Raw genomic sequence first — 26170 nt, 5'->3', positions numbered from 1 at the left:
CATGCAGATAAGGTTGTTTTGCGTACCAAACCTGGTTTTCTTCCAAAAGTGGTTTCTAATAAGAATATTAACCAGGAAATTATTGTTCCTTCTCTATGCCCTAATCCAGTTTCTAGGAAGGAACGACTTTTACACAATCTTGACGTGGTTCGTGCTTTAAAGTTCTTTTTAAAAGCGACTAAAGATTTCAGACAAACATCATCCTTGTTTGTCGTCTACTCTGGTAAGAGGAGAGGTGAGAAAGCTACTGCTACCTCTATTTCCTTTTGGCTGAAAAGCATCATCAGATTGGTTTATGAGACTGCTGGACAGCAGCCTCCCGAACGAATTACAGCTCATTCCACCAGAGCTGTGGCTTCCACATGGGCTTTTAAGAATGAGGCTTCTGTTGAACAGATTTGTAAGGCAGCGACTTGGTCTTCACTGCATACATTCGCCAGATTTTACAAATTCGATACTTTTGCTTCTTCGGAGGCTATTTTTGGGAGAAAGGTTTTGCAAGCAGTGGTGCCTTCCGTTTAGGTTACCTGACTTGTTCCCTCCCTTCATCCGTGTCCTATTGCTTTGGTATTGGTATCCCACAAGTAAGGATGAATTCGTGGACTGAATACACCAAGTAAGAGAAAACAGAATTTATGCTTACCTGATAAATTTCTTTCTCTTACGGTGTATTCAGTCCATGGCCCGCCCTGACATTTAAGTCAGGTTTAAATTTAATTTAAAATAACTACAGTCACCACTGCACCTTATGGTTCTCCTTTTTCTCCTAACCGTCGGTCGAATGACTGGGGGGGCGGAGCCTGAGGGGAGCTATATGGACAGCTTTGCTGTGTGCTCTCTTTGCCACTTCCTGTAGGGATTGAGAATATCCCACAAGTAAGGATGAATCCGTGGACTGAATACACCGTAAGAGAAAGAAATTTATCAGGTAAGCATAAATTCTGTTTTTCTGACAAGTTTCAGTTGTCTATTTCCACTTCCCCTGTACCATGTGGCAACCATCAGCCAATCACAAATGCATATATAAATATTCTGCGAATTCTTGCACATGCTCAGTAGAACCTAGCGACTTAAATAATGAAAATATAATACGAATAATATTTCCTGCTTTATGTGAATCATGAAAGTTTAATTTTTACTTGAGTGTACCTATAAGAAAGCAGTGAAATGGATGTTGCTAAAACATTTTTGTTAGGGTTTATACTTGTTAGGGGTGTTACTGTCCACCAGTAGAGCAGAAGAGTTTGTCCACAGAGGCCAGTCTGCCTATTTGGATGAGTTATGCACAAACATATTTTTCCTGTTAGTTTCAGAACCAGTGTAAACATCTAAGCCTAAAAAAATTTTATGATATTTTTTAAAATGTTTAAATAGCACTGATAAAACATTTTTGAAATTAATGCCATTTTGATTGTTTTGTTTATTTTTTACAATGTGTAATTTAAAGAATTTAATTGATGTAGTACTCTTCTTAACAAATTTGGCCACATCATGCTTTATTCATTACACCTGGGCAAATTCGTCTGGATTGCAATGCATTTCGTTTTATAATTCATTACCTGGCATAAAACTGCACTTCAGTAGGAAATAGCAGGATAAAGGTCAACTCATCTCTTACATTTTATTACTATGAAGAACCAAGTCATATTATGTTTCACAGTAACTGCTTGTACTCAGCATTAAATAATTAGATAAAATCATTATACAATAATTGCACAAATGATAAGTATTATACCTTTGAACCTTGAATACAACCATTCATTTATAATTTAGTTCAAAATTGTAACAAAATTGTTATTTTTGAACATAATACATTCAGAGGAAAAGAAACAGCAACCCTATCTACATAAATACATGTTTACCTTTTGCTGTATTGTCTAATAATTGGTTATATTTAAAAACGTTTTTTTTTTTCTTACACAAAGACTTGTCACAGCTTGCAGCCCTACAGGTGCTGATAGGTCTGTGAAAGAGATAAAATGCTCTCATGGTTTGTTCTGGTGCACAGTTGGCTTTTATTATTCCCACAGACTTAAAGGGACACTAAACCAAATTTTTTTTCTTTCAGGATTCAGATAGAGCAGGCAATTTTAAGCAACTTTCTAATTTACTCCTATTATCAATTTTTTTTCCTTTTGGTATCTTTATTTGAAAAAGCAGGAATGTAAAGCTTAGGAGCCAGCCCATTTTTAGTTCAGAACCTGGGTTACGCTTGCTTATTGGTTGCTAAATTTAGACACCAATAAGCAAGCGCTATACAGGGTGCTGAACCTACAATGGGCCGGCTCCTAAGCTTTACATTCCTGTTTTTTAAAATAAAGATAGCAAGAGAACGAAAAAAAATTGATAAAAGGAGTAAATTAGAAAGTTTCTTACAATTGCATGCGCTATCTGAATCATGGAAAAAAAATGGGTTTAGTGTCCCTTTAAAGGAATAGGAAAGTCCGTTGCTGGTCGTTAAATGTTTTTGCCCGGCAGCAGCAAGACCACATTATTAAAACCTTCCCCTAGCAGGCCTCCTATAATAGCGTTATTTAAAAAAGCAAGCCCCATTAAAAGACCAGCAATGTACAGGGCACATCACTTGTCATAAAGGGTTCTAAATTCACTTCTGTAATCAAATTAACTTTGTTTTCTTGGTATGCATTGTCGTAAAGAATATGTACATATCCTCAACCACTGCAAAGCACTACTGGGAGCTAACTGGTGATTGGTGGCTACACACATTTGTATCTTGTCACTGGCTCAACAGATTTGGTTAGCTAGCTCCCAGTAGTACATTTCTGCGGTGAAGCTGGCTTTTATGTATATAATTCCTTTGCAGGAATTATACATATGCATTTGGTCAATTCGGTCGCAAACAAATAGGGAAGATGACGTCTACTAGCGGCATTAGAAATTCTTTTTGTGAAAGTGCAAACACTAATATCTTGCACAGATCATAGTGTGTTGCACTTTTACACTATTTTGTTTGCATCTGAATCAATAGAATGCACATCCCTAGTTTAACACATAGTTATATACATGTTTTAACATATAGCATTTTCTATGTGCACTTTTATACAGTATTCCTTAAAGGCATATTAAACCCAAATGTTTTTCTTTGATGATTTAGATAGAGCATGCAGTTTTAAGCAACTTTCTAATTTACTCCTATTATCAATTTGTCTTTGTTATTTTGCTATCTTTATTTGTAAAGCAGGAATGTAAGCTTAGGAACTGGTTCATTTTTGGCTCAGCAACCTGGGTAGCGCTTGCTGGGTTCTAATCTTCCATTCCTACTTTTTCAAATAAAGATAACAAGAGAACAAAGAAAAATTAATACTAGTAGTAAATTAGAAAGTTGTTTAAAACTGCATGCTCTATCTGAGTCATGAAAGAAAAAAATGGGTTTCATATTCCTTTAAACAATATGCTTAAATGTACATTAAAGAGATATGAAACCAAACATTTTTCTTTCATAATTGAGCTAGAGCATGCAATTTTAAACAACTTTCTAATTAACTTCTATATCATTTTTTCTTCGTTAACTTTTGTTGAAAAGCAGGGTCATAAGCTCAGAAGCTGTTTTGCTAGAATGTTATCCTTTTGCAAGAACACTAGATGGCAGCACTATTTACTGCCATGGAGTGCTCCAAACACCTACCTAGGTATCTGTTCAACAAAGAATTTCATGGGAACAAATCAAATTTGATAATAGGAGTAAACTGGAAACTATTTAAAAATGTTATGCTCTGTCTGAATCACAAAATATTTTTTTTAATATCCCTTTAAAGAGACAGAAAACGCCTATTTAAAGCAGCATGAGATGGCAGTATGCTAACTGTAAAGCCCACGTCTATGTCTATGCAGCAAACCTATAATTGCGAGCGAGACATTTTGTTCGAACTAAGACCCCACCACCTAATTTTAATAGCCCCAGATACCCAATAATTTTCAGTAAGAAAGGGAGCACATACATTTATTTATTTATAAAATATTTTACCAGGAAGGATACATTGAGATTTATCTCGTTTTCAAGTATGTCCTGGGATACATACAGCTTGCAGTAACATTATAGCAATAATGAGGTGAAAAGACTCAGGCATTTCATTTGAGAATTATTACATGTTTCTAATTGTATACACTAGCCCAGGGATGGGGAACCTTGGCCCTCTAGATGTTTTAGAACTACATTTCCCATGATGCTCAACTGGACTTCAGAGTGCCTAAGCATCATGGGTAATGTAGTTCTGAAACATCAGGAGTGCCATGGTTCCCCATCCCAGCACTAGCCTAACATGATTCTTATATTATGTTTGTGTTTTTACTCTGAATCTTAGTTTGTTCAATTATTAGATAAGTTCAATCACAGTTGGTTTGGCAAGTTTTAAAGAAGATAGAAACTCGCTATATAGTGTACTAGCCATTAGATCTGAATGAAATTGTTCTTATTAATTATCCTTATTGCTTACTAATTTCAAATGGGATAGAGAATGAGACAGTGGCAGCAGGTCCAGCAGTTACATAGAAACAGAGATTTTGATGCCAGATAAGAACCATGGGCCCAACAAGTCTACTTGATATTTCCTGAATGTTTAAACTTGTCTAGTTAGCAGTATAGCCTTATACTTATCCCAGGCATTCTTAAAATCCCCCACAGTTAGCCTTGTCTTCATTGCCCTTGCACAGGCCTTGCATTCTGTGCTTTAGGTACAATGCATCAGAAAAAGGGGAGACACAAACTGCAGACAGTCCAGGCTAGGGTTGCCACCCGTCCCTTAAAATACAGAACACTTATGAGTTATACATGCTGCAGGGTGTGCAGGGAGGAATAGGAATTGTGCTGTCCAGAAACACAATACATGTTCCTCCCTGCACACCCTGCAGCATGTGTAACTCATAAGTGTCCAGTAAAACATGGCTGAGGTGGCAACCCTAGTCCAGGCCCCTGGGGACAGTAAAGGCACGGTTATCTCTAATCATTTATATAATGCATATGAAAGCACTGTTTAAGCACATTAAACGTATTTTGCGTAAAAAGGTTATGGTAAAGCTATATTGATTTTGAAATTAACAGGAAGTGCATATGTGTGTGCAGCTGGGCCTGTAGCTTTATTCCCAATGATCCATTTTTACCTCCTGTGTAGTATTAAATAGTTACAGATAATTTACTTTTGTGTTGTGTCATTTGAAGCTGATTTTGCTCGTTAAAGCAGTCAGCTATAATGAGAATATCAATACTGCAGTATTGGCTATACAAAAAGCTATGTAAACATGAGATAATAAAATAAATCAACTTTCCAAAAGCTCAGCTTATTTGAAAGGGAGTTTATGCAGCTTTTTTGAATACAATGAACTCTTCTTCTGCTTGCCTGAGTACATTATCCCTTTAAGGCCTGGTTGTTCACTGATTAAAGAGTTCTCTCTGTGCATTATGTGTGCATAGTGACATGCAAAACCACTGTAATACATTTTAAAATGCCCTTTCTTTGATACAACATAGATTGAAAGGCATCAATGTCCCTTTAAGGTTATGGGCTGTATGTAGGGGATGATCTGATCTAAGGCCAGATGTAGGTCAGCTATCTGATTTGATGTCTGATGTAATTATGGTGCAGTAGTGTGGCTGCATGATTTGGGGTCTGATCAGAGTCAGGTATGATTATGAAGCAGTAATGTGGCTGCATGATTAGGGGTCTGATCTGAGATCTAATATGATTATGGAGCAGTAGTGTGGCTGCATGATTAGGGGTCTGATCTGAGATCTAATATGATTATGGAGCAGTAGTGTGGCTGCATGATTAGGGGTCTGATCTGAGATCTAATATGATTATGGAGCAGTAGTGTGGCTGCATGATTAGGGATCTGATCGGAGGTCTGACATGATTATGAAGCAGTAGTGTGGCTGCATGATTAGGGATCTGATCGGAGGTCTGACATGATTATGAAGCAGTAGTGTGGCTGCATGATTAGGGATCTGATCAGAGGCCTGGTGTGAATATGAAGCAGTAGACCCCAGTAGTGTGGCTGCATGATTATGGATCTGGTCTGATGTGATTATTGAGCAGTAGTGTGGTTGCATGATTAGTGGTCTGATCTGCGGTCTGATGTGATTATGAAGCAGTAGTGTGGCTGCATGATTAGGGATCTGATCGGAGGTCTGATGTGATTATGGAGCAGTAGTTTGGCTGCATGATTAGGGATCTGATCAGAGGCCTGGTGTGATTATGAAGCAGTAGTGTGGCTGCATGATTAGGGATCTGGTCTGATGTGATTATGAAGCAGTAGACCCCAGTAGTGTGGCTGCATGATTATGGATCTGGTCTGATGTGATTATGAAGCAGTAGTGTGGTTGCATGATTAGGGGTCTGATCTGAGGTCTGATGTGATTATGAAGCAGTAGTGTGACTGCATGATTATGGATCTGGTCTGATGTGATTATGAAGCAGTAGTGTGGTTGCATGATTAGGGGTCTGATCTGAGGTCTGATGTGATTATAGAGCAGTAGTGTGGCTGCATAATTAGGGGTCTGATCTGTGGTCTGATGTGAATATGAAGCAGTAGTTTGGCTGCATGATTAGGGATCTGATCAGAGGTCTGATGTGATTATGGAGCAGTAGTTTGGCTGCATGATTAGGGATCTGGTCTGATGTGATTATTGAGCAGTTGTGTGGTTCCATGATTAATGGTCTGATCGGAGGTCTGATGTGATTATGAAGCAGTAGTGTGGCTGCATGATTACTGATCTGATCTGAGGTCTGATGTGATTATGAAGCAGTAGTGTGGCTCATGATTAGGGATATGATCAGATTATGAAACAGTAGTGTGTGGCTGCATGATTAGGGGTCTGATCTGAGGTCTGATGTGATTATGAAGCAGTAATGTGGCTCATGATTAGGGATATGATCAGATTATAAAACAGTAGTGTGTGGCTGCATGATTAGGGGGTCTGATCTGAAGTCTGATGTGATTATGAAGCAGTAGTGTGGCTGCATGATTAGGGGTCTGATCTGCGATCTGAAGTGATTATGGAGCAGTAGTGTGGTTGCATGATTAGGGGTCTGATCTGAGGTCTGATGTGATTATAGAGCAGTAGTGTGGCTGCATAATTAGGGGTCTGATCTGCGGTCTGATGTGAATATAAAGCAGTAGTGTGACTGCATGATTAAGGGGTCTGATCTGAGATCTGATATGATTATGGAGCAGTAGTGTGACTGCATGATTAGGGGTCTGATCTGAGGTCTGATGTGATTATGGAGCAGTAGTGTGGTTGCATGATTAGGGGTCTGATCTGAGGTCTGATGTGATTATAGAGCAGTAGTGTGTCTGCATAATTAGGGGTCTGATCTGCGGTCTGATGTGAATATAAAGCAGTAGTGTGACTGCATGATTAGGGGTCTGATCTGAGGTCTGATATGATTATGGAGCAGTAGTGTGACTGCATGATTAGGGGTCTGATCTGAGGTTTGATATGATTATGGAGCAGTAGTGTGACTGCATGATTAGGGGTCTGATCTGAGGTCTAATATGATTATGGAGCAGCCCCAAGGCAGAACATGCAGTGATCTGAGATGTCATCGCAGAAAATATATCATGTCTGCAGAAAGAACAGGACACATGCAGGAACTGTTAGTGCTTTAACTTTGCAGTGCTGCTCCACATCAGGCCGTTTTCTTCAAATGGAGCTTTGGAATGGCTGCACTGTGTAAGTTTTACTTAACACAGCGCATCCACAGCAAAGTGCTGTTTGAAGTGAATAGTAAAATATGCAGTAGAGCTTCAAAGCAGTAGCACATTGATTGTTGAATGGCTCTGGTTTTTTTTTCAAATCTGCCTCCTCGCCTTTCCCAGTCAATGTTGTTTTTTCTGAGTCTAGTGTAACTGCCTAATTTAAAATGTATTTTTTTTTTTTTTATATATATATAATTTTTTATTGAGGTTTTCAACAATACCAACATCAAAAAGGATGCAACAATAAACCATAATCTGGTACACAAAAAAGATTGATGCATATTACAATAATTCATAGTGACATTATCTGCTGTATATGCTAAGATGGGTCTGTTTTAATGCAACTAAGTTTATTCAATAAAAATAATTTTTTGTTGGATATTCTATTCTTGATAACACTTTTAAAAGTCTCACCGACACCTTTGATTTTTCCAACAAATCTATATAAACATTGACTTTCCATGATTCAGCAACATTTTGAAGAGGCAATCAGAAAACAACAAAAAATAAAAGAATATAACCATCTTTACAATGTTTATGTCTACTCAATCAAGTAAGTGCATCAGTACCAGCCAAGCAAGAATCTAACCATCCTGCACCTTCCGATGAGAACTAATAAGTTTCTACTTTTTCTTTTCTAACAAAAATTATTGAGGTTTCTAAATTTTATAGGACAAAGGGACCAGAAAACAAAAACACACAAAAAAAAAAAAAAAAAAAAGAAAGAAAGAAAAAAAACCTTGCGTTGCTTGACTTCTTCCCCTCCGCGCCACCCCCACACTACCAAATACCCAAAAGAACTATTTCCGAGTTTTGAAATGGGCTTATCATATACTCTATTTCGCTTGGCGAGAAACTTTTAATGAATTTTGACCATTTACTAAAAAATGTTACAATTTCGCCCTCTGAGTTTAGATCTGTGGCGAGTTGTTCAACTCTGTATTGTTTTTTAAGATAGTTTTTAACCTCGTTCACTGTGGGTATAAATCTAGTTTTCCATTTTTTTACTAGATTTAATATCTTAGCATCTCTAAAATCCTCCTTATTGTTTGACAAAAAAATTATGTTTGAAAAAGTAAATTTAAGAGGCTTTATTTTTACCACTTTTACTAACCAATACTCTAGTTTGCGCCAGAATTGTTCTATTTTTGGGCATAGCCACACCATATGCAATAAGTCTGCCGCCAATAGACTGCATTTTGGACATTTTTTGAAATCGGCATTATTCCATCTATACGCTTTATCTGGCGTATAATATATCTGATATATGAGCTTTGTATGGGACTCTCTCCATGTTTCAGATATCGTAGTGTTGCGTAGTAGCGTGAAGGATCTCATAATATGTATTTCCTTATCTATGTTCATGGATAGTTGATCTGACCATCTTTGAGCTAGTTTTTCAACGTTACTGAGGCCTTTCTGCGAGTTCAAGAGGGTATACCATGGAGAGATGGAGCCACGACCAGCCTTAATCAGGGCTGGCCATGGCTCCAGCTTCCTCCAAGTCCACTTCCAATTGTATTGGGCATGTAGCTGAGTAGTGTAATGCCTGGCTTGAAGATAGGCAAAAAAATCTTGATTACTAAGATTGAATTCCACTTTCAGTTCTTGGAAAGATTTAATGACTCCTGACTCTGAATGATGGAGCTGTGCAACCTGTTTGAGCCCTTGCTCCTGCCACTTTTTCAGGTGCGGGGCTTGGGATCCCTCTTGAAATTCTATATTACCTAAAAAGGTTTGATACCTAGGAATGTTGGTATTTATTCCCAGCAATGTGCCTATCTTCTTAAAGGCAGTTTTTTTTTAAATAACCTGCAGAAATGTTTTCGCTAAAAAAATCTCATTGGATAAAGTGAAAAAAAAATTCTGTCTCTGGGTGGAGCAGTAGTGTGGCTGCATGATTAGGGGTCTGATCTGAGGTCTGATATGATTATGGAGAAGTAGCGTGGTTGCATGATTATTGTTCTAATCTGAGGTCTGATGTGATTATGGAGCAGTAGTGTGGTTGCATGGTTATTGTTCTAATTGGAGGTCTGATGTGATTATGGAGCAGTAGTGTGGCCTCATGATTAGAAATGTCAACTGAGGTCTGATTTTGGTACGGGCCGACTGCAACTGATAGGACATGAGTCTGAATATATGACATTTACAGGGAGTGCAGAATTATTAGGCAAATGAGTATTTTGACCACATCATCCTCTTTATGCATGTTGTCTTACTCCAAGCTGTATAGGCTCCAAAGCCTACTACCAATTAAGCATATTAAGTGATGTGCATCTCTGTAATGAGAAGGGGTTTGGTCTAATGACATCAACACCCTATATCAGGTGTGCATAATTATTAGGCAACTTCCTTTCCTTTGGCAAAATGGGTCAAAAGAAGGAATTGACAGGCTCAGAAAAGTCAAAAATAGTGAGATATCTTGCAGAGGGATGCAGCACTCTTAAAATTGCAAAGCTTCTGAAGCGTGATCATCGAACAATCAAGCGTTTCATTCAAAATAGTCAACAGGGTCGCAAGAAGCGTGTGGAAAAACCAAGGCGCAAAATAACTGCCCATGAGCTGAGAAAAGTCAAGCGTGCAGCTGCCAAGATGCCACTTGCCACCAGTTTGGCCATATTTCAGAGCGGCAACATCACTGGAGTGCCCAAAAGCACAAGGTGTGCAATACTCAGAGACATGGCCAAGGTAAGAAAGGCTGAAAGACTTTAGGGTCTAACCACCACTGAACAAGACACACAAGCTGAAACGTCAAGACTGGGCCAAGAAATATCTCAAGACTGATTTTTCTAAGGTTTTATGGACTGATGAAATGAGAGTGAGTCTTGATGGGCCAGATGGATGGGCCCGTGGCTGGATTGGTAAAGGGCAGAGAGCTCCAGTCCAACTCAGACGCCAGCAAGGTGGAGGTGGAGTACTGGTTTGGGCTGGTATAATCAAAGATGAGCTTGTGGGGCCTTTTCGGGTTGAGGATGGAGTCAAGCTCAACTCCCAGTCCTACTGCCAGTTTCTGGAAGACACCTTCTTCAAGCAGTGGTACAGGAAGAAGTATGCATCCTTCAAGAAAAACATGATTTTCATGCAGGACAATGCTCCATCACACGCATCCAAGTACTCCACAGCGTGGCTGGCAAGAAAGGGTATAAAAGAAGAAAATCTAATGACATGGCCTCCTTGTTCACCTGATCTGAACCCCATTGAGAACCTGTGGTCCATCATCAAATGTGAGATTTACAAGGAGGGAAAACAGTACACCTCTCTGAACAGTGTCTGGGAGGCTGTGGTTGCTGCTGCACGCAATGTTGATGGTGAACAGATCAAAACACTGACAGAATCCATGGATGGCAGGCTTTTGAGTGTCCTTGCAAAGAAAGGTGGCTATATTGGTCACTGATTTGTTTTTGTTTTGTTTTTGAATGTCAGAAATGTATATTTGTGAATGTTGAGATGTTATATTGGTTTCACTGGTAAAAATAAATAATTGAAATGGGTATATATTTGTTTTTTGTTAAATTGCCTAATAATTATGCACAGTAATAGTCACCTGCACACACAGATATCCCCCTAAAATAGCTATAACTAAAAACAAACTAAAAACTACTTCCAAAACTATTCAGCTTTGATATTAATGAGTTTTTTGGGTTCATTGAGAACATGGTTGTTGTTCAATAATAAAATTAATCCTCAAAAATACAACTTGCCTAATAATTCTGCACTCCCTGTGTATATATATATATATATATATATATATATATAAATATATATATATATATAAAAGCTATACAGTCCATCCATCCACAACAGCCAGGGTGCTATAGACCTCTGTAATATTAATTTGAAACAAGCACTCACTGGACTTCAGCCAACTGTGACAAGAAATGTGTTCTTTATTGTGACGTTTCGGGACACAAACAGTCCCTTCCTCTGACAAGCAACTAGTGAGAAAATCAAGCCTTTTAAGAGCTTTGCAACCCTCCCCCTTATTCACAGCCAATCAAAGCTGTCCATGTGCTTAACCAATTAGTGACATAATCCGTATCCAGACTAGCATGATTTAGAGTATATAGAATTAAGTTTAGAATTATTTAACTTCTATCTTAATTTTAAGTATTTTTGTTTTTTGGTCACATATGGATAATCTTGATTTGCCCTATTCCTTGACATAGGTGGGCATATACCCTGGCATGTGATTGGGGACTGACAGCTACAACTTATATATGAATGACAGGTGTGTTATGTTTATAGACCCTGGACAGTGAAGAGTGTGAACATGTCCGTAGGGGGCGTGGCTGTGAGACGATATTGTGATTTCATTCCCCCTCACTAGGAGTAGCTGCGTGGTTAGTCTAACGACACTTAGGCTGTTGAGGTGGTTTTGATGTGCATATGGCTAGTTTGGGTTTGAGTTACCTATTGTTGCTTATGTTTATAGCTGGTTACCATGGTGATCTATGATGTCACCATCACTTTTGCCGGGATTCTGCTGCTGTTGTCAAGTATTATTAGGCAGATCCGCTCCAGTGGGTAGTGACACAGTTTATAGGTGTGCTGCGTTATGAGGCTATGGTAGGTAGGAGTAGAGGTTCCACTAAGAAGCCTTAAGTGATTGACGATTTGTCGGTGTGTGCCCTGGATGTTAGGGTAGTATCATCAGGGTTGCTATGATAGTGATTCAGCACGCCCACATTAGGCGGAGTTATGGGAGGACACATATTGTACGCATACATAACACCAATAGTACGGATAGAAAACAAATTATTTTCTGGATACAGCCGATGGCATTCTTATTATTAGCTATGGTTGTAACCCTATATATACATATGAATAATAAACTTTAGATGACTCTAACTCAGGAATAGCCTATAACACATGTTTGGAATGATTTAGAGGTGTGACAGTGTTAACTGTTTCTTATTGGTTACCCATAGTAGTTTGTTTTTTATTGGTCGCCCATAGAGGTTTGTTTACACACTGAATCAACATAGATAGTTGCACAGAGGTGATCACAGCTGATCAACTATGATGGCAGCATATAATTCACTTTACATTAATCACACATTATTTCACATCATGAAATACACATCATTTGTTGTTTCTTTATGTATCGATGTGTATATATAAACGGATGATGTCACTAATTGGTTAAGCACATGGACAGCTTTGATTGACTGTGAATAAGGGGGAGGGTTACAAAGATATTTAAAAGGCTTGATTTTCTCACTAGTTGCTTGTCAGAGGAAGGACTGTTTGTGTCCCGAAACGTCACAATAAAGAACACATTTCTTGTCACAGTTGGCTGAAGTCCAGTGAGTACTTATTTCATATATATATATATATATATATATATATATATATATATATATATATATATATATATATATAGTATGCACTCTTCTATTCTTTTAACACCAAGTTATAAATTCATCATATTCAAAGAAAACTCAGTGTGAGGGCCGAAACGTTGGATTGTATGACATACAAATACAACATATTTGAAACTATATATGGAACACTGAGTTTTCTTTGAAATATATATACAGGTAGCCCTCAGTTTACGCCGGGGTTAGGTTCCAGAAGGAATGGTTGTAAATCGAAACCGTTGTAAATTGAAACCCAGTTTATAATGTAAGTCAATGGGAAGTGAGGGAGTTAGGTTCCAGGCCCCTCTGAAAATTGTCATAAGTAACACCTAATACTTTATTTCTTCTGTTATGTGTGATCAGTCCACGGGTCATCATTACTTCTGGGATATAACTCCTCCCCAACAGGAAATGCAAGAGGATTCACCCAGCAGAGCTGCATATAGCTCCTCCCCTCTACGTCAGTCCCAGTCATTCTCTTGCACCCAACGACTAGATAGGATGTGTGAGAGGACTATGGTGATTATACTTAGTTTTTATGACTTCAATCAAAAGTTTGTTATTTTACAATAGCACCGGAGCGTGTTATTACTTCTCTGGCAGAGTTTGAGGAAGAATCTACCAGAGTTTTTTACTATGATTTTAACCGGAGTAGTTAAGATCATATTGCTGTTCTCGGCCATCTGAGGGAGGTAAAAGCTTCAGATCAGGGGACAGCGGGCAGATGAATCTGCATTGAGGTATGTAGCAGTTTTTATTTTTCTGAATGGAATTGATGAGAAAATCCTGCCATACCGTTATAATGACATGTATGTATACACTTCAGTATTCTGGGGATGGTATTTCACCGGAACTACTCTGTTAAAAGTCACTAATCCTTTTAATAGGTATTTATCATGTTAAACGTTTTTGCTGGAATGTAGAATCGTTTACATTTCTGAGGTACTGAGTGAATAAATATTTGGGCATTATTTTCCACTTGGCAGTTGTTTGGTTTTAATTGTGACAGTTTCGTTTCTCTTCACTGCTGTGTGTGAGGGGGAGGGGCCGTTTTTGGCGCTCTTTGCTACGCATCAAAAAATTCCAGTCAGTTACTCTTATATTTCCTGCATGATCCGGTTCATCTCTGACAGATCTCAGGGGTCTTCAAACTTCTTTGGAGGGAGGTAGATTCTCTCAGCAGAGCTGTGAGAATTTTATATTGACTGTGAATAAAAAACGTTGCTCTGTAATTTTTAATTATTGTTATTTTTCTAATGGGAACAAACCTTTGCTAAAAGTTGTGTTGTTTTAAAGTTTGATGCTATAACTGTTTTTCAGTTCATTATTTCAACTGTCATTTAATCGTTTAGTACCTTCTTTGAGGCACAGTACGTTTTTGCTAAAAAAGATTATAACCAAGTTGCAAGTTTATTGCTAGTGTGTTAAACATGTCTGACTCAGAGGAAGATATCTGTGTCATTTGTTCCAATGCCAAGGTGGAGCCCAATAGAAATTTATGTACTAACTGTATTGATGCTACTTTAAATAAAAGTCAATCTGTACAATTTGAACAAATTTCACCAAACAGCGAGGGGAGAGTTATGCCGACTAACTCGCCTCACGCGGCAGTACCTGCATCTCCCGCCCGGGAGGTGCGTGATATTATGGCGCCTAGTACATCTGGGCGGCCATTACAGATAACATTACAAGATATGGCTACTGTTATGACTGAAGTTTTGTCTAAATTACCAGAACTAAGAGGCAAGCGTGATCACTCTGGGGTGAGAACAGAGTGCGCTGACAATACTAGGGCCATGTCTGATACTGCGTCACAGCTTGCAGAGCATGAGGACGGAGAGCTTCATTCTGTAGGTGACGGTTCTGATCCAAACAGATTGGATTCAGATATTTCAAATTTTAAATTTAAATTGGAGAACCTCCGTGTATTACTAGGGGAGGTCTTAGCAGCTCTCAATGATTGTAACACCGTTGCAATACCAGAGAAACTGTGTAGGTTGGATAAATACTTTGCGGTACCGGCGAGTACTGACGTTTTTCCTATACCTAAGAGACTAACTGAAATTGTTACTAAGGAGTGGGATAGACCCGGTGTGCCGTTCTCACCCCCTCCAATATTTAGAAAGATGTTTCCAATAGACACCACCACTCGGGACTTATGGCAAACGGTCCCTAAGGTGGAGGGAGCAGTTTCTACTTTAGCTAAGCGTACCACTATCCCGGTGGAGGATAGCTGCGCTTTTTCAGATCCAATGGATAAAAAATTAGAGGGTTACCTTAAGAAAATGTTTGTTCAACAAGGTTTTATATTGCAACCCCTTGCATGTATCGCGCCGATTACGGCTGCGGCAGCATTTTGGATTGAGTCTCTGGAAGAGAACCTTAGTTCATCTACGCTAGACGACATTACGGACAGGCTTAGAGTCCTTAAACTAGCTAATTCATTCATTTCGGAGGCCGTAGTACATTTAACCAAACTTACGGCTAAGAACTCAGGATTCGCCATACAGGCACGTAGGGCGCTGTGGCTAAAATCCTGGTCAGCTGATGTTACTTCTAAGTCCAAATTACTTAATATACCTTTCAAGGGGCAGTCTTTATTTGGGCCCGGTTTGAAAGAAATTATCGCTGACATTACAGGAGGTAAGGGCCACGCCCTACCTCAAGACAAAGCCAAAGCTAAGGCTAGACAGTCTAATTTTCGTCCCTTTCGGAATTTCAAAACAGGAGCAGCATCAACCTCCACTGCACCAAAACAGGAGGGAGCTGTTGCTCGTTACAGGCAAGGCTGGAAGCCTAACCAGTCCTGGAACAAGAGCAAGCAGGCCAGAAAACCTGCTGCTGCCCCAAAGACAGCATGAACCGAGAGCCCCCGATCCGGGACCGGATCTAGTGGGGGGCAGACTTTCTCTCTTCGCCCAGGCCTGGGCAAGAGATGTTCAGGATCCCTGGGCGCTAGAGATCATATCTCAGGGATACCTTCTAGACTTCAAATTATCTCCCCCAAGAGGGAGATTTCATCTGTCAAGGTTGTCAACAAACCAGATAAAGAAAGAAGCGTTTCTACGCTGTGTACAAGATCTGTTATTAATGGGAGTGATCCATCCGGTTCCGCGGTCGGAACAAGGACAAGGGTTCTACTCAAACCTGTTTGTGGTTCCCAAAAAAGAGGGAACTTTCAGGCCAATCTTAGATTTAAAGATTCTAAACAAATTCCTAAGAGTTCCATCGTTCAAAATGGAAACTATTCGGACAATCTTACCCATGATCCAAAAGGGTCAGTACATGACCACAGTGGATTTAAAAGATGCTTACCTTCACATACCGATTCACAAAGATCATCACCGGTATCTAAGGTTTGCCTTCTTAGACAGGCACTACCAGTTTGTAGCTCTTCCATTCGGATTGGCTACGGCTCCAAGAATCTTCACAAAGGTTCTGGGTGCCCTTCTGGCGGTACTAAGACCGCGAGGGATTTCGGTAGCTCCGTACCTAGACGACATTCTAATACAAGCTTCAAGCTTTCAAACTGCCAAGTCTCATACAGAGTTAGTTCTGGCATTTCTAAGGTCGCATGGATGGAAAGTGAACGAAAAGAAGAGTTCTCTTTTTCCTCTCACAAGAGTTCCATTCTTGGGGACTCTTATAGATTCTGTAGAAATGAAGATTTACCTGACAGAAGACAGGTTAACAAAGCTTCAAAATGCATGCCGTGTCCTTCATTCCATTCAACACCCGTCAGTAGCTCAATGCATGGAGGTGATCGGCTTAATGGTAGCGGCAATGGACATAGTACCTTTTGCACGCCTACACCTCAGACCGCTGCAATTGTGCATGCTAAGTCAGTGGAATGGGGATTACTCAGATTTGTCCCCTACTCTGAATCTGAATCAAGAGACCAGAAATTCTCTTCTATGGTGGCTTTATCGGCCACACCTGTCCAGGGGGATGCCATTCAGCAGGCCAGACTGGACAATTGTAACAACAGACGCCAGCCTACTAGGTTGGGGCGCTGTCTGGAATTCTCTGAAGGCTCAGGGACTATGGAATCAGGAGGAGAGTCTCCTTCCAATAAACATCCTGGAATTGAGAGCAGTTCTCAATGCCCTTCTGGCTTGGCCCCAATTAACAACTCGGGGGTTCATCAGGTTTCAGTCGGACAACATCACGACTGTAGCTTACATCAACCATCAGGGAGGGACAAGAAGCTCCCTAGCAATGATGGAAGTATCAAAGATAATTCGCTGGGCAGAGTCTCACTCTTGCCACCTGTCAGCAATCCACATCCCGGGAGTGGAAAACTGGGAGGCGGATTTCTTGAGTCGCCAGACTTTTCATCCGGGGGAGTGGGAACTTCATCCGGAGGTCTTTGCCCAAATACTTCGACGTTGGGGCAAACCAGAGATAGATCTCATGGCGTCTCGCCAGAACGCCAAACTTCCTCTCTACGGGTCCAGATCCAGGGATCCGGGAGCGGTTCTGATAGATGCTTTGACAGCACCTTGGAACTTCGGGATGGCTTATGTGTTTCCACCCTTCCCGCTGCTTCCTCGATTGATTGCCAAAATCAAACAGGAGAGAGCATCAGTGATTCTAATAGCGCCTGCATGGCCACGCAGGACTTGGTATGCAGATCTAGTGGACATGTCATCCTGTCCGCCTTGGTCTCTACCTCTAAGACAGGACCTTCTGATACAGGGTCCATTCAAACATCAAAATCTAACTTCTCTGAAGCTGACTGCTTGGAAATTGAACGCTTGATTTTATCAAAACGTGGTTTTTCTGAGTCGGTTATTGATACCCTGATACAGGCTAGGAAGCCTGTTACCAGAAGGATTTACCATAAAATATGGCGTAAATACCTATACTGGTGCGAATCCAAAGGTTACTCCTGGAGTAAGGTTAGGATCGCTAGGATATTGTCCTTTCTACAAGAAGGTTTAGAAAAGGGTTTATCAGCTAGTTCATTAAAGGGACAGATTTCAGCTCTGTCCATCTTGTTACACAGGCGTCTGTCAGAAAATCCAGACGTCCAGGCCTTTTGTCAGGCTTTAGCTAGGATCAAGCCTGTGTTTAAAGCTGTTGCTCCGCCATGGAGTTTAAACTTAGTTCTTAACGTTTTACAGGGTGTTCCGTTTGAACCCCTTCATTCCATTGATATAAAATTGTTATCTTGGAAAGTTCTGTTTTTAATGGCTATTTCCTCGGCTCGAAGAGTCTCTGAGTTATCAGCCTTACATTGTGATTCTCCTTATCTGATTTTTCACTCAGACAAGGTAGTTCTGCGTACTAAACCTGGGTTCTTACCTAAGGTAGTCACTAACAGGAATATCAATCAAGAGATTGTTGTTCCATCCTTGTGTCCAAATCCTTCTTCAAAGAAGGAACGTCTTCTACACAATCTGGATGTAGTTCGTGCCCTCAAGTTCTACTTGCAGGCAACTAAAGATTTTCGCCAAACTTCTTCCCTGTTTGTCGTTTATTCTGGACAGAGGAGAGGTCAAAAAGCTTCTGCTACCTCTCTCTCTTTTTGGCTTCGTAGCATAATACGTTTAGCCTATGAGACTGCTGGACAGCAGCCTCCTGAAAGAATTACAGCTCACTCCACTAGAGCTGTGGCTTCCACTTGGGCCTTTAAGAATGAGGCCTCTGTTGAACAGATTTGCAAGGCTGCAACTTGGTCTTCGCTTCATACTTTTTCCAAATTTTACAAATTTGACACTTTTGCTTCTTCGGAGGCTATTTTTGGGAGAAAGGTTCTTCAGGCAGTGGTTCCTTCTGTATAATGAGCCTGCCTATCCCTCCCGTCATCCGTGTACTTTTGCTTTGGTATTGGTATCCCAGAAGTAATGATGACCCGTGGACTGATCACACATAACAGAAGAAAACATAATTTATGCTTACCTGATAAATTCCTTTCTTCTGTTGTGTGATCAGTCCACGGCCCGCCCTGTTTTAAGGCAGGTAAATATCTTTTAAATTATACTCCAGTCACCACTTCACCCTTGGTTACTCCTTTCTCGTTGATTCTTGGTCGAATGACTGGGACTGACGTAGAGGGGAGGAGCTATATGCAGCTCTGCTGGGTGAATCCTCTTGCATTTCCTGTTGGGGAGGAGTTATATCCCAGAAGTAATGATGACCCGTGGACTGATCACACAACAGAAGAAAGGAATTTATCAGGTAAGCATAAATTATGTTTTTTAAAGCTGTGAAATGAAGACTTTAAATGCTAAACAGCATTATAAACCTAATAAAATAATCACACAACACAGAATATATAATTAAACTAAGTTAAATGAACAAAAACATTTGCTAAACATCATTATAAACCTAATAAAATAATCACATAACACAGACTTTACTTGCATTTTTATGCAAACAATTTTTTCTATGCATTCCAAACTGGACTGATTTATAGACAGGAAGATCTTGTTCCTTTGCAAGCTGCTCAATAGCTCAGGTCTAGTTATACTGATTAATTTTAGCTTGATTGGCTATATCATTTTTTATTTTTTGCTTAGTTGTATTTGCTGTATATATCAGCAAAAACAATATTAAAAAACCCTGTTACTGTTACCAATGTTTTTTGTTGGTAAATTAATAACTAAGCTTTGAATAAGTAATTTACATATAAAAAATTGAATTCAGTAATATTCCTGTCTTAAATGACTTATTTTATAGATTATAATAGAACATCACATTTCTTTTATTCTTTGCTTTGGAACACTGGATACAAGAAACCGCTTTCATGTTCCTCTATAAATTATTCTGCAATTCTGAGAAAATTGCTGTTTTACATTTAAGTAGGCTTTTAATCTGGAGACAAATCAGTGGTATGTTTTTTATTTTTATCAAAGAAGCGGTTTGGTTTCTAAATGCAACAAAAAAGAGCCTTGCTTACTTGAAAGTTTGCTTGCAGCATGTTGATTACTGTTGATGCAGAATGAAAGATGCAGCTGCAGAGAGGCCCCGCCACCATATCTACAAGTGGATACATCTTGGTATCAAGTTGCCATAGCAACTTATGAGAACCTCAAGCAACAATAATGCCTTAAAATGATGATCTAAGCCTATGCCTGAATTCAGCCCCAGGCTTCAAATAGGAGATATGCTCTTTTTTTAAAACTAATAACATGATGGTCATTTCAGGCAGCAGTCTGAGTAGTGCAGTTTGTATCAGACCATAAAATACAAGCAGGCTGTATGCTTGTATGATTCAAATCCATTATCATGAGATGGACAGTATGATTACAAACCTTTTTCACTGAGACATATATTGATTCTCACCATATAATTAAGGATGGTTTGGTGGGGAAATGCCTCAGTGGGTGGTAAAAATAAAAGCCTGTTTATGCATCTGAGTGAGGTCTGAGTGATTACAATCCAACTTATAACATTTCCATATTGAACAGATAGCGGGAAAATAACTAATGTGATGCATGCACAGCAATGGCTTTCGCGATAACAATTCTCCCAACCACAGGTTTCACACTTTATTTCGGCAACAAAATGAATATATCAAATTTAATTCACAAAGTGCAAAAACTAGACTTTTTGACATGTTTGACAGTAATCCAAGATGATTTGGTATAATTCTTGTGCATGTGCAATATACTCTGAAACGGTCAGAGATAACATTTTAGATGTATACTTCAATATATGACCTAGATACATTAAAACTTTAGCATTATTGTATACAGGTATTCCTCACTTTACAGCGCTTCGCTAATACAGCGCTTTGTGGAGCTGAAGTTCAACCACCAAGGATTTTCAAACAGTGCTGTAATTATTGTGAGATTGCGAGAAAAGTGACTGGCACCATTTTGTTAGGCTTAGTTCACTCTGTTTACAGCATTACAGTGCAATCTGTGTCTCAGTGCTATAGTCTGGCAAATTTTACTACAGTAATTGTCACTTTTTTACAGGTACAGTATTTATTGAATACTAATTGAATACTGTGCTGTGCTAGTGTTAAACTAAATGTAGCACTATTGCACCCCTAATATATGTTAGTTCAAACATATTTTTAAACACACTGGCAAGTGAAGAGAAAGATACAACTTCCTTGTTTCACTTTAAGGCGGTTTTCACTTTACAGCGGGGCTAAGGTTCCTAACCCGCTGTATGAGCGGGGAATACCTGTAGTTCCTCAGTAGTTGTTACAAATGTATATGTATTAAACAGATACGTGATCTCTCATACAGCTAATAAGATCTGCAGGAAACAAGAGAAAATTAAACACACAACTGCAACATTTAGAAATGGTGTTTAGGAATCGGGCTCTTAAAGTGAAGGTCAATTTGCGGATAATGAAATACTGAAATGTGTTCAATCACTTATCACCATTCTAGTCGCTAACTTTGTTTTTCACTTTACATATTAGGTTTTATAAAAAATTATATATTTGAAAACTTGCCGTTTGCATTCAGACTCCTCCCCTCCACCACTTACTTATTCAGTAGTAGTGATGTAGCGAGCGGCCCCACACGCTCTCTACGTCTGTTCTTAAGCTCGTGCACAAGATTAACATCGAAAATGCGCATGCGTATGTCCATCCGAATCGCGCATGCGTTAAATTTTGTATGCGTTTTGCGCGTCTCATGAACTAGCATGATGACATATGACACTGTTGAGGAAGTTGCGCATGCGCATCACTTAGTAGTGACGTGGCCAGAAAGGGGCTGAACGCCCCTGGGGTGGAACGGACATTGGAGAATTAGACCTTCGATTGCTGTCAATCAAGGCAACTTAGATGGCGGGCAGACGAAAATAGTGTTACGGAGGGTAAATAAATGGTAAAAAAAGACAGTATGAGTGAAATGTGCGCAAAATGATGAATGAACGTCAACATGATTTCTAATAAACAGCATGACAGTGTGAGCAAGTCACCCGGACTTGACCTTCACTTTAAGATCTTTGTTTTTATTTCATACTCTCAATTGTGAGATTGTAAAGTACAGTATTCTTCGCTTTAGGAACTGAGTTTTTCTCTGCAATTGCATCTGGGAGTTAGCATTTGTGAGCGGGAGTTAAGTATTTGCCATTCAATCTTGCTTTCTTGCAGTTATAGAAATGCAGCAAAGAGACAATACAGTGTAGGCTCTAGCTGCTGATTGGTGGCTGCATATGTATACCTATTGTCATTGGCTCACCCATGTGTTCAGTTAGAAACCAGTAGTGCATTGATGCTCCTTCAACAAATGATACCAATAGAATGAAGCACATTTGATAATAGAAGTAAACTGGACAGTTGTTTAAAATTATATGTTCTACCTAAATCATGAAATAAACTTTTTGTGTTTCATGTCCCTTTAAGCTACTTGGAATGTGGGCTTGTGTTTGATAAAATTCAGCTTTCTATATAGAAGATATACTATAACCTGGTACAGCACTCTCAGTTTAACAACTCAGAAGAGTGCAGAATAGTTACCAAGCAGAAACAGTGGGTCTTATGATGTTGTAGGTGTTGAGGAACATACAATATACAGATGTCTCACATAAAACAAACTGCAGAAATTAAAGTGAATGTCAATTTTGATGCTAAAGTGCCCGGTTTTTAAAAATTTGATTTAAAACAGGGGCACTTTAATTCAAACAGTTCAGGGTGTCGTCCTCCTATGTAGGTGCGCTCAGGGAACAAGCAAAGGTGGTAATCGACGGCTTCCAAAATCGTAGAAACCAGGCTGCTCTTCCGATATAGACAGGGTAAGTGGTATCTGTAGCGAAGGAAATAAGGCGCCAAATAGGGTGATATCGCTACAAACAAATACAGTGGCAAAGTGATAAAGGTTATTACTCACAAGCCAAGCGGCACTGAATTGTGCCTTCACAAGCGGACCGGGACCTCAGCGTCGCCCGGAAGACCAACCAAGGCAAGATCCAATCAATGGTCAGGAACACGCTACCGACAGCCAATCAGGGCCCAAAGCGGCAACACACCTTCCTTTCAAACCTACGGGTCTCTACACTCCCAGCTGGGGATAGATGATACACCACAGGTGCCGGTAAATTGCTCCAATTCCTCGGTGGTGGTAAAGGAAATAGAATAGTGGATAAAGGGGAGAACAAACTCCAGCAGGATATATAAAAACAAGTTTATTAAAATGTTTTTAAAAAGCAATGCGTTTCTCGGCTACACAGAGCCGTTTCATCAGGCTATAATACATCTTCTAAACAGCCTGCTGCTTATAAACCTCCTCTATCCAATTGAAACAGTCCTAGTACACACACCCAATTAATGGATTCTCTGTAACTTAATACTGTTGTTAACCCTTGAGTGCTTGGAAATAATATAGTGCTATCATATTAAAAACAAAACATATATAAACAAATGCATTTCATACAAATAATATGTAACAATCAATTTCGTCTAATATACAAAATGTTATGAAATGGATAAAAATAATTACTTACACATTAGTATATAAAATTATTATTAAAATTACCTTGAAGCACAGACTTCCACCCATATCAATTCATATACCATCTATTTATATGTCATTTGCAGCACTTGGTGGATCTGACCAATACTTACATTATCATTATATTTATACAATGAAACTGGCACCTTATATACCCATGTGTTAATGAAACCTAAAACTGATAAACAAAATACCGTTTATATATAAGAGTCCTGTTTTTTAGTTGATTATAATATTTTAATTTGAACATTTTAACCACTCAATACATGATGATTACTTTGGACTCCCTAAAGCCGACCCATATACATACAGTTATTTAATGTGCCAACCATTCCCATATCAATCCAAGGTATAATCTATTCTATTTTCCTTATTACTACAAATTATATTTCTCCAACATAGGTGTGTCCGGTCCACGGCGTCATCCTTACTTGTGGGATATTCTCTTCCCCAACAGGAAATGGCAAAGAGCCCAGCAAAGCTGGTCACATGATCCCTCCTAGGCTCCGCCTACCCCAGTCATTCTCTTTGCCGTTGTACAGGCAACATCTCCACGGAGATGGCTTAGAGTTTTTTAGTGTTTAACTGTAGTTTTTATTATTCAATCAAGAGTTTGTTATTTTAAAATAGTGCTGGTATGTACTATTTACTCAGAAACAGAAAAGAGATGAAGATTTCTGTTTGTATGAGGAAAATGATTTTAGCACCGTAACTAAAATCCATAGCTGTTCCACACAGGACTGTTGAGAGCAATTAACTTCAGTTGGGGGAACAGTGTGCAGTCTCTTACTGCTTGAGGTATGACACATTCTAACAAGACGATGTAATGCTGGAAGCTGTCATTTTCCCTATGGGATCCGGTAAGCCATGTTTATTAAGATAGTAAATAAGGGCTTCACAAGGGCTTATTAAGACTGTAGACTTTTTCTGGGCTAAATCGATTCATTATTAACACATATTTAGCCTTGAGGAATCATTTATTCTGGGTATTTTGATATGATTATATCGGCAGGCACTGTTTTTGACACCTTATTCTTTAGGGGCTTTCCCTAATCATAGTCAGAGCCTCATTTTCGCGCCGGTATGGCGCACTTGTTTTTGAGGACAGCATGGCATGCAGCTGCATGTGTGTGGAGCTCTGATACATAGAAAAGTCTTTCTGAAGGCATCATTTGGTATCGTATTCCCCTTTGGGCTTGGTTGGGTCTCAGCAAAGCAGATTCCAGGGACTGTAAAGGGGTTAAATATAAAAACGGCTCCGGTTCCGTTATTTTAAGGGTTAAAGCTTCCAAATTTGGTGTGCAATACTTTTAAGGCTTTAAGACACTGTGGTGAAATTTTGGTGAATTTTGAACAATTCCTTCATACTTTTTCGCAATTGCAGTAATAAAGTGTGTTTAGTTTAAAATTTAAAGTGACAGTAACGGTTTTATTTTAAAACGTTTTTTGTGATTTGTTATCAAGTTTATGCCTGTTTAACATGTCTGAACTACCAGATAGATTGTGTTCTGACTGTGGGGAAACCAAGGTTCCTTCTCATTTAACTATATGTATTTTATGTCATAAAAAAATTTTGTAAAAATGATGCCCAAGATGATTCCTCAAGTGTGGGGAGTAAGCATGGTACTGCATCATCCCCTCCTTCGTCTACACCAGTCTTGCCCATACAGGAGGCCCCTAGTACATCTAGTGCGCCAATACTCCTTACTATGCAACATTTAACGGCTGTAATGGATAATTCTATCAAAAACATTTTAGCCAATATGCCCACTTATCAGCGAAAGCGCGACTGCTCTGTTTTAGAAAATTCTGTAGAGCATGAGAACGCTGATGATATGGTTTCTGAAGGGCCCCTACACCAGTCTGAGGGGGCCAGGGAGGTTTTGTCTGAGGGAGAAATTTCAGATTCAGGAAACATTTCTCAACAAGCTGAACCTGATGTGATTACTTTTAAATTTAAGTTGGAACATCTCCGCGCTCTGCTTAAGGAGGTGTTATCCAATTTGGATGATTGTGATTATCTGGTCATTCCAGAACCACTATGTAAAATGGAAAAGTTCTTAGAGGCCCCGGGGCCCCCCGAAGCTTTTCCTATATCCAAGCGGGTGGCGTACATTGTTAGTAAAGAATGGGACAGGCCCGGTATACCTTTAGTACCTCCCCCCATATTTATAAAATTGTTTTCCTATAGTCGACCCCAGAAAGGACTGATGGCAGACAGTCCCCAAGGTCGAGGGGGCGGTTTCTACTCTACACAAGCGCGCCACTATACCCATAGAAGATAGTTGTGCTTTCCAAGTCCTATGGATAAAAAATTAGAAGGTCTGCTAAAGATGTTTGTTCAGCAAGGTTCCCTTCTACAACCAATTGCATGCATTGTCCCTGTCACTGCAGCCGCGTGTTTCTAGTTTGATGAGCTAGGAAAGGCGATTATTAGTAATTCTTCTTCTTATGAGGAGATTATGGACAGAATTCGTGCTCTTAAATTGGCTAATTCTTTCACCCTAGACGCCACCTTGCAATTGGCTAGGTTAGCGCCGAAAAAATTCTGGGTTTGCTATTGTGGCGCAGAGCGCTTTGGTTAAAATCTTGGGCAGCGGATGCGTCTTCCAAGAACAAATTGCTTGACATTCCTTTCAAGGGGAAAACACTCTTTGGCCCTGACTTGAAAGA

General features: G+C 39.5%; 1 protein-coding gene across 1 annotated transcript in view; it reads left to right on the top strand.

Moving 5' to 3' along the window:
• The window catches only part of LOC128653290 (amine oxidase [flavin-containing]), a 372917-nt gene that overhangs the window by 48478 nt on the left and 298269 nt on the right, over positions 1-26170 (top strand). The window lies entirely within an intron of this gene.

The sequence above is a fragment of the Bombina bombina genome, chromosome 3 (assembly GCF_027579735.1).
Source record: "Bombina bombina isolate aBomBom1 chromosome 3, aBomBom1.pri, whole genome shotgun sequence".
NCBI classification, from domain to species: Eukaryota; Metazoa; Chordata; class Amphibia; order Anura; family Bombinatoridae; genus Bombina; species Bombina bombina.
The sequence above is the reverse complement of the archived record's forward strand: the minus strand, read 5'-3'. Positions and strand labels throughout refer to the sequence as shown.